Source organism: Grus americana, chromosome Z (assembly GCF_028858705.1).
Source record: "Grus americana isolate bGruAme1 chromosome Z, bGruAme1.mat, whole genome shotgun sequence".
Taxonomy (NCBI): domain Eukaryota; kingdom Metazoa; phylum Chordata; class Aves; order Gruiformes; family Gruidae; genus Grus; species Grus americana.
In genome coordinates this window covers 24,951,136-24,965,948 of record NC_072891.1, presented here as the reverse complement: position 1 = coordinate 24,965,948, position 14,813 = coordinate 24,951,136, and the positions used below count along the sequence as shown (strand labels likewise).

The 14,813-nt window shown below is 38.6% G+C and overlaps 1 protein-coding gene across 1 annotated transcript in view; it reads right to left on the bottom strand.

The window, feature by feature from the left end:
- MAST4 (microtubule associated serine/threonine kinase family member 4) overlaps positions 1-14,813 on the bottom strand; it is a 291,542-nt gene that overhangs the window by 219,065 nt on the left and 57,664 nt on the right. The gene's annotated exons all lie outside the window — the stretch shown is intronic.

Genomic DNA, 14,813 nt, shown 5'->3' with positions numbered 1-14,813 from the left:
CCCTGAGCTGCAAACCAGCAGCAGGGAGAATGCGCAAGGAATTATATTAAGGGGACAAACATGTAATGCTACTGTTCCTCCTTTTTGCTTACTTTCAGCCACTGTCAAGAAACAGGACGTGAGGCTACACACTGGTCTTAGCAAACATGTCCACTTTAAGTTCTTAGTTATCTCTGAAAACCATGCAAAAGTGAGACAATCTTACTACTAAAGCAACTTCTCTTAGAAGATCATCAAGCTAATCAAAGCAGCAATTCAAAAGATTACTTTTTTATCGAATCTAGGTTCAAAAACAGGATGCAAGATTTTGATTGAACAGCTCAAACGAAAACAGTCTTCCAAACCACACGTCCTAAACACTTGTTTCCTGAAATTAGTAATTCCCACCTCATTAATCTTGTCACCTCAGATAACTATGGAGCAGGTACAGTGCATGACCATTGCCAGAGGATTTGCACCCTGGTAGATGGGCACAGGTTTGCCAGGAAATCAAAGGCCTCAGCTTCATTTTTAACAACAGATCCACAGACAGTTGCTGAGGTCTCTGGAAACTCTCTTGGGAGCTAAAGAGTTCCCAAGCAGCAGCACGGGATAATCTTTTTAATGCTTCCCACTTAGTCTTCAAAATGCGCTACTGGTCTTTGTTACACTGGTAAAGCGGAACCCATAGACATTTGTCACCCAATTTGCTAACAGCTTGCCCAAGACTAGAAGAAAAATACACAAGAAAGCTGTGATTTCTTGCCCAATCATCCAGGATAACACTTTCCAGAACTGGAAAAACTGAATTTCCCATCTGCTCTCTCTGATCATTTCCATCTAATTCTGGTTATCTTTTTACATAGGCTCCCACCATCCTCAACTAAAAGCATGCCACAAAAAACTTAAGGCATTGATTGCAATGTCCACATCTTTGATATTGCATTGATGTCAATCCTGGAATATGCTAGTGACATATGCAGTCAGTTACAACTTATATCTGTCACCTCAAAAGGTTAATTTTTTCTCATCCAGGCAGGAAAAAGAGAATTAAAAAGTGAGTGGAAAAAACTAAATTATACATACCTTGCATTTAAACAGCTATATTTAACTTCTTTAATGCTTTCCATATCAAAAGAGGTCTATGCATTTTCTTTGCTTGCTTTTTGACTCCTCTCCTGAGGGTCAATGGTAAGACAAGGTTCTTGGGGTGAAACCAGACATTTCCTAGCGCTGGTGCCCCAATTACAAAAATGTCTCAGAATGCAGACTACAAACGCAGTAAGGAAACTCTGCAAGAAGGCTCCTAAAATTCCAGCCAAGTCAAAACAGCTCCAAACAAGACATCATGTCACTGATGGTAACACCAGTAAAATGCTTTGGTAATACCTGTTTTGTCAACTAGACATACATTACACAAATCCGTCTTAGAAACTCTGTATTAACCCACTCTAGAAGCCAACAGGAAAATTACATTAAACAATTTGCAACTTGATCACTGTAGTATACTTTTAGTGCATTTTATCATCACAGGAATCAATACTTGAAAAGCATTAGAGGTTTCCTTTGATCTTTAGAACAAAGGAGAATGCAAGCAATAGGTCTGTTTTAATAAAGCTTGTTCTAAAACTGGGGAAGAGCATCACTCTTTGGTTAAGCAATGTACTTTCTAGTAGGGCTTTGAAACTAGTCTCAAAATCCATTGTCAGACACTAGGTCTTTCCCAGACTGCACTAATTTTCATTTCAGGTGAATCCCACTGAGCTTCCCAAGGAAAAAAAAAAAGGCAGTAATTTGTATTTTGTCCACAAATTAAGCTAATTTTGTTTAGGTTTGGATCCTAAGCCAAAAAGGTTTGAATAGTAAGTCAATGAAGTCCAGGTGGAGAAAGGCATATGAGAAAAAAGCGCTGTAATTAATGTTTGAGGGGTGTTGGTTTGTTGTTTTGGTTTTTTTTTTTTTTTTAAAAAAAAAGCTTGCTTTTTGTTGTAAATGGGAGCCAGACCCAAAACATGGAGAGCTAATATTGTGATTCCTATTCATGTCAGTCACTCAGCAGAGCACTGCGTACCTTACCATGTGCAGGGCTATGCTGACACAGAGCATCTCTAACAGCCACCTTTATTCTTTGTCCTTTACAGGCATCTATACATTACTCAGTTTTTATCTTGCTCAAACATCTGAAAGAAGGTCTAAGATATTTTGGTACAGAGGCTAGAGGAAAGGCAATCCTACTCTTTATGACAACAAAATCTTGTACTAAGCCCTTCCTTCAACTGTAAGATTTTGCCTGACTGACAAGAAAGCAAAGTATACTAACACATCAGGGCCAGTGTCTGCACTTCAAGAATTTACTTAATATTCCATTGTTTCTCTTGCATGATTAACCTGTAGAAATATTTAAAATAACATTGGAGGGCCTGTGGAGTAGCTAATTAGGCAGCTGACACAATCAAAATTGCCAATGAAAACATAAGCATACATGATGCCGGAATGATCTCTCCTCCCATCCTTACTCCAAGAGGAGCCTTGAGAGCACCACAGATTTTGCAACTGGGGCTGGTGGAATACTGAGATTAAGGCAAGCGTAGCAGACTGTCTACAACTCCAGTTCTTCTTTTCACAGTACATCCATATATGCTTTTAAACACAGAAATGGCATGTAATAAATATGCTTTCTATAGGAGCAAATATAGTAATGGCTTATGCAAAAAGATGGTAGAGGATAAATCTCTTATCTGGGAATAACACTAACCTTTATGCAGAGAGATGCTACCAGGAGATTAGCAGTTACTAACAAGAATGCCAACTGCAACAAAATATCTGGAAAATAACAGCTGTACTTTTAATACTGTACCACTTAAAATAAGAAAACTTGGACATACTTTACAGGAATGCAGTGAGGCTTTTTCATTTCGAAAAGCAAATGGAACATCAACATTTCTGACAGGAAAAAAAATTTCTTCCAAAACTCAGCCTGCTTTCTTTCAGGGATTAGGGTGCCACTGCATTAAACCACCACACAATAAAACTGTCCCTGCCCACAAAGAGTTGGTCAGCAACTCTCCCTGGAGTCCTCAATTTAAAAAAAAAAAATCCAACAAAATTAAAGGACAATAATCCCCTCAAATCATATCCACTGCTTTTTCTTGCTGCTGTAATACTCCTACATTTTTTCCTGCTACAGTATAATTCATAATTGTATGCATTTTCTTTAATAACTCCTTGAATTTACACACATCCACACTTTTCCTCACTGTTAAGTGCTTTAAATACCAGTTTTACACATAAAACTTGACCTGAAATGCATTATTGATTTTCACACTGCATTCATTTCTGCCTTCAAGTTTAATGCTCCAAGCAGCGACTTTCCTTGAGTGAACTGATTTATGGGGGACAGAGAAGACAACTTCAACTGCACCTCATCCCTTCCATCTTAATTCAGCGTTTTGGCCCATATACAGCACAAACACTGCCACTGTCCAGGGTAATCTCCATCTAACAACAGACCATTGCCACGCTGGGAGTAATTTTCTTATTACTTTCATCAGCTATTGATACAGATGAGTCATCTACTGATACAAGTCCTCTACTGCTGTCCTATTCAAGCCCAAGATGGCCTTTGACTTACTCCCTTGCCTTCTGCAGAGGCTTTGCTGGCATCTCTGCTACCCCTCCTGTGCCCGAAATTATTCAAGACAGCCTAAAGTCATGTCTTGATTTCAGCTGAGATAGTGTTAAATTTCTTCCTAGCAGCTGGTACAGTACAGCATTTTGGATTTAGGATGAGAATAATGTTGATAACACACTGATGTTTTAGTTGTTGCTAAGCAGTCCAAGGACTTTTCAGCCTCTTGTACTGCCCTGCTAATGAGAAGGCAGGGGTGCACAAGAAACTGGGAGGGGACACAGCCAGGACAGCTGACCCAAACTGGCCAAAGGGATACACCATATGATGTCATATTCCATATATAACCGGGAGGTTGGCCAGGAGGCAGTTCTGCTCGACAACTAGCTGAGTGTTGGCTACAGGTGGTGAGCAATTGTGCTGTACATCATTTGTTTTGTATATTCTATTATTAATATATTATTGTCTTCCTCTTCTGTCCTATTAAACTGTCTTTATCTCAATCCACAAGTTCTACTTTTTTTATTTTTCATTTTTGATTCTCTCCCCCATTCCACTGGGGAGGGGCAGTGAGCGAACAGCTGTGTGGTTGTTTTAGGTGCCTGCCAAGTTAAACCATGACAAGTCACAACATTGTTCGTAAAGAATAGCATCTCTCCCAACATCTGAATGCAATTCTCGTTAGTCCAGCACATTCATCAAAATGCACGTTGAAAAAAGGTGACAAGTTGATTGTGTCATGGCAATGACTTAGCATTATTTAATGGTATTACATAACCATTGGTGGACATAAGGAATACATCACTGGAGTTCAGTGTCATCTTCCCCTTGAACTTGCCTCTCATATGTCTAGCTTCCTTTATAGTGGATATTTGTGGAAAGCCTAAACAAAGTCTTTGTTACTTCTTTCTTCTATTGCATCCAGTGTGTGCATATCTGTTGTATGCCTTACTATGTAAGGCCAAAAGAGACTAAAAAAAACACATACACTTCCTCAAAGATCTGTCACAGAAGGTGGGCTTTGCTTTATTCTAATTATAAAAATCTTTCCTACTGCTGAAGTATTACTCTCCTTCCTCTCTCCCTCTCAAATCCATATCCCAGTGGGATGGCTGAGAATTACTAGATGAGCTTAAATCTAATACCTATAAACCTTCAATTCTCAGTTATAATTTAGAAATTACTTGTCTCAAATCTTCAGCAGTCTGCTGCTTTAACAACTGCATAGGATTGGAAAAAACCTTCTGGCATCCAAATAAGTTTTTGCCTTTACAAAAGTACTTAGGACAGCGTAGACTGCACTGCTGGAAAGTCTGTTTTGTAATGTAAGTGTAGAGATAAATACAGAGGAAGCATCTTAAAAGTTTTTGATGGGAATATTTTTTAATGAAAATATTAAAAGCAGTTCTCCATAACACAACTGTAAATGGAAGACAGGTATGTGATTTGCTAACCTGGAAGCATCTGGATTTGGGCTGACAGTAACTATGGACACAACTAGTCCAAAGGGGAAGCTGTGCATATGATCACAGTGTATCACAGACCGAACTGAAGCAAGCATCCATGTGTTTGTATTAGCTGCTGTGAAATAGCAGCCTTCAAAATAGCCTCTTGCCATCCTGACACCTTTAAGGCAAGGGCCAAGAAATACTTATCTCACTTAATTGTTTTGATAAATCAATTATACATATTTATGACACAAGTGCAGATTATTTAAAAGCAATTCAGCAAGCTAGATTTCCCCCCCCACACACACTACTTTGAAGTAAAAAAAAAAACCTGATCTTATCTCAAGAAGTGACTTCTGTGGTCCAGTCAGATAGGCCAAGTGTAGTTTGAAGTGGGTTGCTCACTCTGCACCTCTCTTTGGGGAGCCTTATGAGCCTGAGTGTCCTGGGTTTCAGCTGGGATAGAGTTAACTCTTCATAAGGAGCTGGGAGGGGACACAGCATGACATCTGACCCAAACTAGCCAGAGGAATATTGCATACCATGATGTCATACTCAGGATACAAGGGGCCTGGATGGTGAGGAGGAGTTGCCATTCATGATGGGCTGGGCATTGGGTTCCAGGTAGTGAGCCAATTGCATTGTGTATCACCCGCTTTGTATATTTTGTTAAGCACTGTCGTTATTTTCCTCTCCCTTTGCTGTCCCAGTAAACTGTCCTTATTCCACCTGCAAGTTTTGCCTTTGTCTTCGCATTCTCCTCCCCATCCCACCAGGACAAGGAGCAAGCGAGTGGCCAGGCAGTGCTGAGCTGCTGGCTGTGGCTGAACCAGGACAGTGAGCTACTCAAGAGCAACAGGAACTGGACCCTACTGCAGATCGCTCTGCATCATAAAAACGCACTGAAAGAAAACACAGTTGGGCGCTTCCCCCTCTTCTTAGTCCTTCCGCTTTTCTCCCCAAAAGCCGGACAGAACAGTTCATTGACAGGTCTCATTATGAATGGAGGAAAGACTGAAGCCACCCTGCCACCTCACTACATCAACAGAGCAGCCACGGCCACGCACAAATGGCCTGGGCAGTGGCAAGTGGAAACCAAAGCTGGCGGCAACATACCATCACTTTTGCTCCTACAGATGCGTGAAGCCTCACCACAGCTACAGAAACCTACACGGTGAAAGGTGAAGAGCCTCCCACATTAGTATTCCACCATCAGGTTAGGGCACTCTGCTTTACTGTTTCAAATTTAACTGTTGCAGACAGCCCAGTTGTAGGAAATTATGTAGAGACTGTAAATTTCAGGGTCTATTCTCACATCAGTGCAGGGGGGGAATTAAAGCCCATAATTCCCATTAGCAGTTATTGGAAAGTAAAAGAATACTGGATGGATTTAAAGCCATCATTAGGAAACTTTTCGATATTTTGCCTTATTTTACTGTGGCTGCATCAAACTTCACTTAAATTTCAAATGACTACCAGCAGGCAAAAAAAGAGTTACCATTTTATTCATGCCTCATTTATTGCCCACAACTTAAGAAAATTAGCACATTTAGCATATTACTCAGCTGCACATGCTTGAAGTTAATGGACAATGCCAATTTCCCAGTCTGATGCAAGAGGTTAATTTTTCTTTCAACCAATCTGTCCACTAAACACAACATTACTTAGTTAAGCCTATAATTACAACTGACTCAATTATAATTTCTTTTGTTACTGTACAAGAAGCCCTTGTAAAAACTCCTATTACAGTCATTATAGATTTTTCACTTTTTGATGCACTACAAAATCTCCTTAAAATGCTCTATCTTGGTTTCACTTTCTAAAATTATATGAAGAAGTGGTATCTGGACACACATGAAATAAGTGTGGCCCAAAGGCAAAACTTTGAGGTGAGATTATAATCTTAAAAAAAGCAATAGATCTGTCCTAAAAATTCATCAATATTGGCAAAACTGGAACTGGAAAAGGACACATCCAGTTTTGGACCAGAAACTAATAGGACACAAGCTTAGATCTGTTTGCAAAAAAAAAATATATATATATTAAAAAAAATAATCAAGCCTCCATTAACTGCAACAGGATTCAGAATCAAGACTGTTTCTAAGTCAATTACCAGGAACAAGTCATCACATACAGTTAGCTTTCCTCCCCAGAATAAATATCACATCCATGCTTGGAAAAAAATTCACTTTTTACTTAAAGACACTTAAGAGACAATACAGAATTTTGCTTACATGGTAATTAAAGTTCCTCTGCTAACAGATACTCGCATTTATATTTTGACAATTTGCAATCTATTACTGAAGTACTGTGACAATAATAAAATATTTGAAAGGCATTTGGGATCAATCACCAGCAAATCTCTCTAGTTTTATTTAGATTTGGGGGGTGAGGGTAGTGTTTGCTTTTTGGAGGTTTGGGGGTGGGGTGGGTGGGTGGTTTTTGTTTTGGTTTTGTTTTCCATACCAAAAACATCTACCACAATAGCAGTGTTAACCAGCCAGTGACACTGATATCTACATGATAAAAAACCCTACAGCCTGAAGTTATCATTTACAACTCTGCTTCCCCACCTCTCAACTCTACTGAAATACAACTCAGCAAAATAATTAGTTGAAGATATCTTATTTATCAGTGAGCTCAGAGATGGGCATATTGTGCTGCTTCCTTTTCTTTATATTACCAAATAGAGCTTTTTTCCCCCATACTTGTAGAACACAGCTCCAAAACTTAGAGACTGCCAGTCCATTCTACAACACAAACCCAATACACAGATATTACTGCTTCTCTTTTACCCTGTTTTCCAGTTTATGCGTCTTCTAGAAAAATTTGAAGGTCCAGTTCTGAAACACTGATAGTAGGAGAAAAAAGAGAAATTTAAGGTTCAGACTGAAGGTATGCTACCAAAAGCACATTAAACTGGACATCATCTAAGTGATGATGGGACAGTTGTATTGCTCCTTCTGATACACAGTCAGTTTTGCAAAAACAAGAATCTTGCACACCAAGAGCTCAGAGATAGCTCTCACCTGCAACTCTAAATACTGGCAAACTTGCAACCAAGTTGTGCCTAAAATACACATGCTCTAATTTTAAGAACTTCCAAAAATTCACTGTTGCTCATTTCAACCACTACATCAACAGCTACTTCAGCCAGCTGCCAGTATACTCAGCTCCCAGCTCTCTACCATCTTCACATTCTTTTTTTGCTACCTGTTTCATAGAAGTTTAAGATATGAAATAAACAGCTTCCATTGCACTAATGCCCAGCACCTCTATTACAAATGACAAGCATGAAGTGATGTGTCAAGACTACTTTCTCTACAGTCCCTACTATGACCCCTGATTTTGTATTAGGTATATGTTATGCCACATAATTAAAGAAATTATTAGTAACTATATGCTTACAGTAATTTTTCAAAGGGGGAAAAGTTCCCTAATAGAAAAGCCTGCCCCTGTTTTCACTGGGAAACACCTGTAAACTTCAAGTCTTCAGCCTTTATTCTAAGGATTAAGCACAGAAAGAGCCTTTCCCTCTTCTCAAACTGTATGTTCAACTTATTTTAAAGCATCCATCTTAAAGCAAGCAGGTACAATTTCCTTTCACACGTGGTCAGACCATTGGCTTCACAACACCCACTTGAGAGTGTCCATAGTTGAAAAAGGAAGACTTAAGCCTCTAGGAGTACAGGTAATGCAGTCTTGATGTGCAATTATAATTCATTTATAAATACACTGCAGAGAAAGTTTTGCACTAACGAGCTCAGGTACCAGCAACAACAGGACTGCAGCCTCACAGAGCTCAGATTTAGGTAATCAGTTGATTAAACCCGAGCATTTAACTAAGTCCTGGCAAGTTCTTTCAAGTGTGCTTCTACAGTTACACTGCTAAGCATACTTGAGCCAGCTAATTCAACAATTGTTGGGGTATTTAAGCAGTTGCAACTCCAACTTCATAAATTTACTATGCATACTTACTTTCTCCACATTTTATTTTTCCACTATGACAAATGATTCTTAACAACTTCCCAGCTGCTTTTATAAGCATCTGAAAGAGGGTTAAACTCTACTTCTCCATCTTTCAAAACAGGCAACTTGCAAATATATCTGCTAATTAGGCACTCCACTGCTACAGCTTGCTTTGATCTCTAAACAATCAACCTCTCTTGTTCCAATGATACAAACACAATTAAGCAGCAATTGAGGAGTTAAAGGCAAAATAATGAGACAGGAACATAATATCTTCTGTTCTCATCTCAGCCTATTACATGATGCAGACTCCAGACACGTCAAAGAATATGGAAATTATCTTGCTAGGCACACAGGGAAGTAAAAATCAACTCAACTACGCAGATTGATTGAAGCTTTAAATGATGAAGGTAACTGACAATGACAACTATAACCTAATGTCATCTCAACCACCAGTGCACCAAGAACCATTTAAACACGTATTTCATAGCAGAATAAATTTCGTCTGTAGAAGACAGCTTTATACTGCATGCTTTAAAAAACCTTTTCTCAGGTGTGTAATTAGAATAGCTCACTTCTATCTCTTTCTGCTAATTCTGGAAGTTTAGCACATGGTACAGTGCTTTAAGGAACCCTTTGAGGAAGGCAGTGAAAAGACTCCAGGACATGCTCTGGGTGTGCAGTGCTACTGAAGGAAGCATGTTGTGCCTGTCCCCACACACACCCGGCTGTTGAACCTTCCCACCTTTTGTACCCAAGAAGCAAGTGGTGTTAGCACTGGTACTGGGCTGCTACCCTCCCCGTTGCTGTCCACGAGAGCCCTCAGGCAGCTGCAGCTGAAAAGACTTTTAAAACTGAGTACATCCAGTCCTGTCATGCATCACGAAGATTAATGCCATGTTGAAACGCACTTCTGCTTTGATACGCCAGGGGAAGAAAATGCAGGAAGTAAAGTTTCCTACAAAAAGGCGTATCTGATAGAGCTTCAGTGGTGGCAGCCATCCCACAGCACTCCGGCTTCTGGAGCCAGAGACAGGCTGTATCCCCAGAGACCCCTATGAATCACTGTGCTTTTTATGGTGTGGTGCATGCATAATTAATTAGTCCCACAACTGGAAGACGGTAAATAATTTTGGTATTGTACAGAGGAAATATGGAATGCTTCCCCTTATCTATACCAACTGCATGTCATTAATAAAAATATTCTTTTAAAAATGTTGTCACTAAAATAATCAGAGTTATGATAAGCAGTCATATGGAATGGAAAGGTACCATTTCCAAAGATGTTTCAAGGTACAAGTCATGTGATTTTGTGCCCAACTTTCCCCATCCACCAAGTTGTATGAAATATTTGACATTGTAAGGCTTAATGAGCTAATCTGCATTTTCAACATTAATAAAAAAAAATTTATACAGCATGTTTGTGAAAACTCTGGATTTCTACCACTGCCAATTGCTCACCTGTACAAATGGGGAAAACCTCCCCTTCTAAGTCCTGCCAGCACATGCCAACCCATGGATAAGAGAACAGCTTGTTTTTCATGGCCCATAAAGCTGTTGATCTTTCTGCTAATTAGTGTTAGTAGAGTGATGAATCTCTGATGCAAAAACCAGACTTGAGAATCCCCACATTCATTTCAAGTCAACCACGGATTATTTATATGGGAATAGCAATAATTGCTGAGCGTATCTGGATGACTTGTTAAAGGTGAAAAGCTGATCAAAGCAAGAAAATTAGAGCAGAAAAAAATATATACATCCCAAGATTTCTTGGTTTTTAGCTCTTTGCCAGACCATGAGGTAATTTCATTAAAGTGCTTTAGGATCTTTGGATTAACGATGCTATAAAATGAAATCTGTATGTGTTTTGCCACCAGTATTAGTATAAAATCAAGTTAAGGTTAGCAAGATAACAGCCCTACCACAATTAGAGACAATTAGCCCAGCAGGAAGTCTGTTTCAAGGCAGTTATTGATGAGATAACAGGAGGCAAGATAAGAAGTTCAAATTATAGGTAACAAAGTGTGGGGGGTTTTGTTGTGTTTTTGTTTTTTTTTTTAATATCTGTGGAGCTTATCAGTACAGTATAAAGACAACTGAGCTAGCTGCAGCGCTCTGCAAAATACAAACTCTTCCCAGCAATATGCTACCAGAAGTAGAAAGGGAGATAGCAATCTCCAAATGTTGCACCAGAGCAGCTGAGGAGACAGAACAGAGCTGCACCATGGTGCAAACTGGGGAGCAGCAAGGGAACATGAAAGCAAGCCAATTTGATTTGCTTGTCCAAGTGATTTACCAGGTTAACTCCCTCTGCAGTAAAAGCTCATTTAATTTCTCAGCCTTTCACATTACTTTCTGCCATGAATACTATTTAAGCATCTCTGAACACAGCAAACTAAAATCTGTAGACAATTTAAGCCAAAAACCCTCTGACTGCAGACAGCCCTTTGAAGTTTGTGGAGATCAAGAAAACCAGCCACCACAGAAAAGCAGCTTTTTAATTAAACATCTTTTCTCCTGATTAGAAACAAGCTTTAAAGACCCAGTCTGTGCACTGTTAGAAATCCTTAAGAAGGCAATCTAAGGCTAGAGGGAGAGGCATTGAAATACACGTGTACCCATAGAAGTCTACTGTCCCAAGAGGAACAGAGCTGACCTCACCTGACCGTGCTTTGCTGATCTCAGTCCGCCCAGCACTCCTCCAATGGCCCTGCACCCAGAGGACACCAGTGTCCTTTGGAAGCAAAGATTTTTTCCCCTCCGTATTTGACCCAAGGCTATTAAATGAGTAGCTACATCTCAACTTTGCAACAGGACTTATTCCGTAGTTGAATAAACTGTGCAAGGATTGGGTTTTATGCCATCTGCGGCACGAGCAAAACTTTTAAAGCTCCAGTTTACTTCCCAGGTAAAGGATGCCACAAGTGCTGTTACATGCATGCATGCACACAGGAAACTAGGAAGCTGAGGCAGGGAGGAATTAGGATGCAGAAGCAGCAGAAGAGGAGAAAGGAAAACACTGATTATTGTGTAGTGTTCATGCTACCCAAAACTTTATAACTGTTTGGAAACGTGACATTTTAAATTAAAAGAGGAACTGGTCATAAATAACTTTCAAATACTTTTACTCTGAAGTTGTTTTATCTCATTAATGCTTACGTTTAGCAACCCCTATTATGAAATCTTGTTTTTCATCCTATTTTTCTATTAAGCAGTACTGCTAGCACTTCACAACAAGAACTATTAAAGCAGATTTGCTAGACTAATAGCAGACCACATCTGAGAAAGTATTTTCATTCCAAATTCAGCCTCTCTTTCTCCAAGAGTCTTCCTCCTCCCTCTCCTTAGGGATGAAGATTAAGGAAAGCAATACTGTTGCAACAATTAGACTAAAGTGACTTTTCCAAATTATAATAGCATGGCATCTCCAGGAAGCCGTATTTATTTATTCGCCAAACTTTATTTGATATCAGTGCTTCCCTACCAATTTTTGGCAGGAAGCTATAGTAAACTCACTCTCAAAAACATTGATTTAATTTTCTTTAAGTCCAAAGAGCATTCTTTATGTATCACTGAAAATGCATGGTTGCTAGATTTCTTAAAACTGGGCAATTCAGGAAAAAAATAATTTGGGTTCCAGTTTCCCTGAAGCTGTATAGAATCTAAGTTCTGTTTCTATTCCACCTCTCCAAGTTTCCAAACCTCCTCTCCCTTGTGTTAATTTCCCACTGGAAAGACTTTTGCACATCATTCTCAATTTCTCATATTCCTATGTAAAGAGTTTTGTAATTTACTTTAGCCAATTCAGTGTAGTAGGTTCTCAGTAACTGTAATCCTTCAGGTTTTGTAAGTCTCATTCAATATATTGCAACAATATAGATTTTATTTCTTCTCATATGTGATGCATAATGTTATTCCCTCTTGTAAAGCCCAATAAATTAATTTGTCTGGGATCTACTCCCAGAGATAAAAACCCTATCTATTTACCTCTATTAGTATTCAGCCCTGCAGGATTTGAACTATCTAGTTTTATATAAAACAAATTAAATTTTTATTTTTGTTTTTATCATTAATACTACTTATGCTCTATGGCTCAATAATAGTGTTTTCAACAGCAAAGGGAAAGTCAAAGTAACACACAAAGCACAATTCACTTATTTTCTAACATTTGAAATGATCAACAAGCATCAGCATAGGAATACTCTGCAAATTTGTAGGCTAAGAGTCTTCCCTCTTGCTTTAGTTACTCCCACTCAATATGTTTCTAGGAGTTTAGCAACAATAACTTTTTTGAACAACAGAGGTAGAGACTGTAACCTTAATTTCAAAAATACCTTTCTGAACTATTTTCCAATGGACTTATACTCATTGGTAAGCTAGCACTGAAGAGCATCAAAAGCAATAAAACAGAAGAATAAAGGAAGACAGTAATGAGTATAAAGTTATATTAAAGATCAAGTACTTTTTCCAAATGACAGGCCTCCAAATATTTTCCCCCCCTTATGGATCAAGAGTATCTTTTCAGAAACTTTAAGATTCAAACAGAAACTAGGGAGGGGATGTGTGAGCACAGAAGTAAACCCAAATCAAGGACATGTCAACTCACTTTAATGGAAGGCCTTCTCAACCCCCTCCCACTTTTTTTTTTGATACTGTGATTCTTCTAGTTTCAAACCGGAATGGTGAGCCACTCTTAAGCATTAAAGCAACTAAAAAAACCTCCAAAACTTAAATATGTAAAAAAAAGTAGGTAAACACAAGTCCAGGGTAACACTGAAATGATTAACTTAGGATTACTGAGTGTTTGAAACAATTCCAGGAAATAGTTCACTATCTGCAGCGGTTTCTTTAAAATAATTTAAAAAAAAAAAATCCCCAAAGCATATAAAGAACCTTCTGTCATCAGAATGACTTTAATTTAATCACTATCATGAAAACTGATAAGATATTTAAACTATTTTAAGATACCAAAGCCTTAGGGTATCCAGGTTCATTTAAAGTGCATTAGTAATAAAGCAGTTTAACATCATTGCACACTATATTCCCTAATCCTGACATGAAACTCTACGCAACATATTGCGAGCAGACAAAAAGCATATCCATTTCCCTTTATAAAGGCTTCAAGCAATAATTCAAGCATAGAGATAAAGACCAGAGACTACAGCAGCAGAGCACATTTGCTTCATTTGGTTTTGATTAGGCTGCCTCTTTATCTGCAGAGCTTATACAGGAAAGTTCCATTTGTAAAGACCACCACCTTACTTCAAAGTTAAACAAAAATAAAATTAAAAACCACACCAAGTCCTGCTGAAATAATAAGTAGTGTGCTGGCAATTTTTAGTTTCAGTAAAGCACTACTTTGGTCTACACTTCAAGTTTTTAGGATCTAGAGAAGCCAGAAAGTTCACTGATATTGTTAGCAAAATTGATACTTCAGACTGCTGTAAATCCCTTAGCTTTCATGAAAGCCCATAAAGATCACAAACACTATTACATTGTTTCTGAAATCTTCATAATACAACTCCTGATAATAATGAAGCTGCAAGGGAAACGGCAAATCTTACCCTAATGACACTAAAAATCACAGCAATGATTATGTGCTGTGACAAGAAGTTTCTGTAGTAGTATCTGTCTTTCCTTCACATAAAGTATGAGACAACTTACCTTTTAAGTTACTTAGGCCAAAAAAAAAGTATTATTTGTCACTCATCAGAAGCATTGCAGGTGATTCTAAGCTACTGACTACAGAGAGATGTATTTCAATAGCTTCTTGGAGCTTCTTCCAGCAT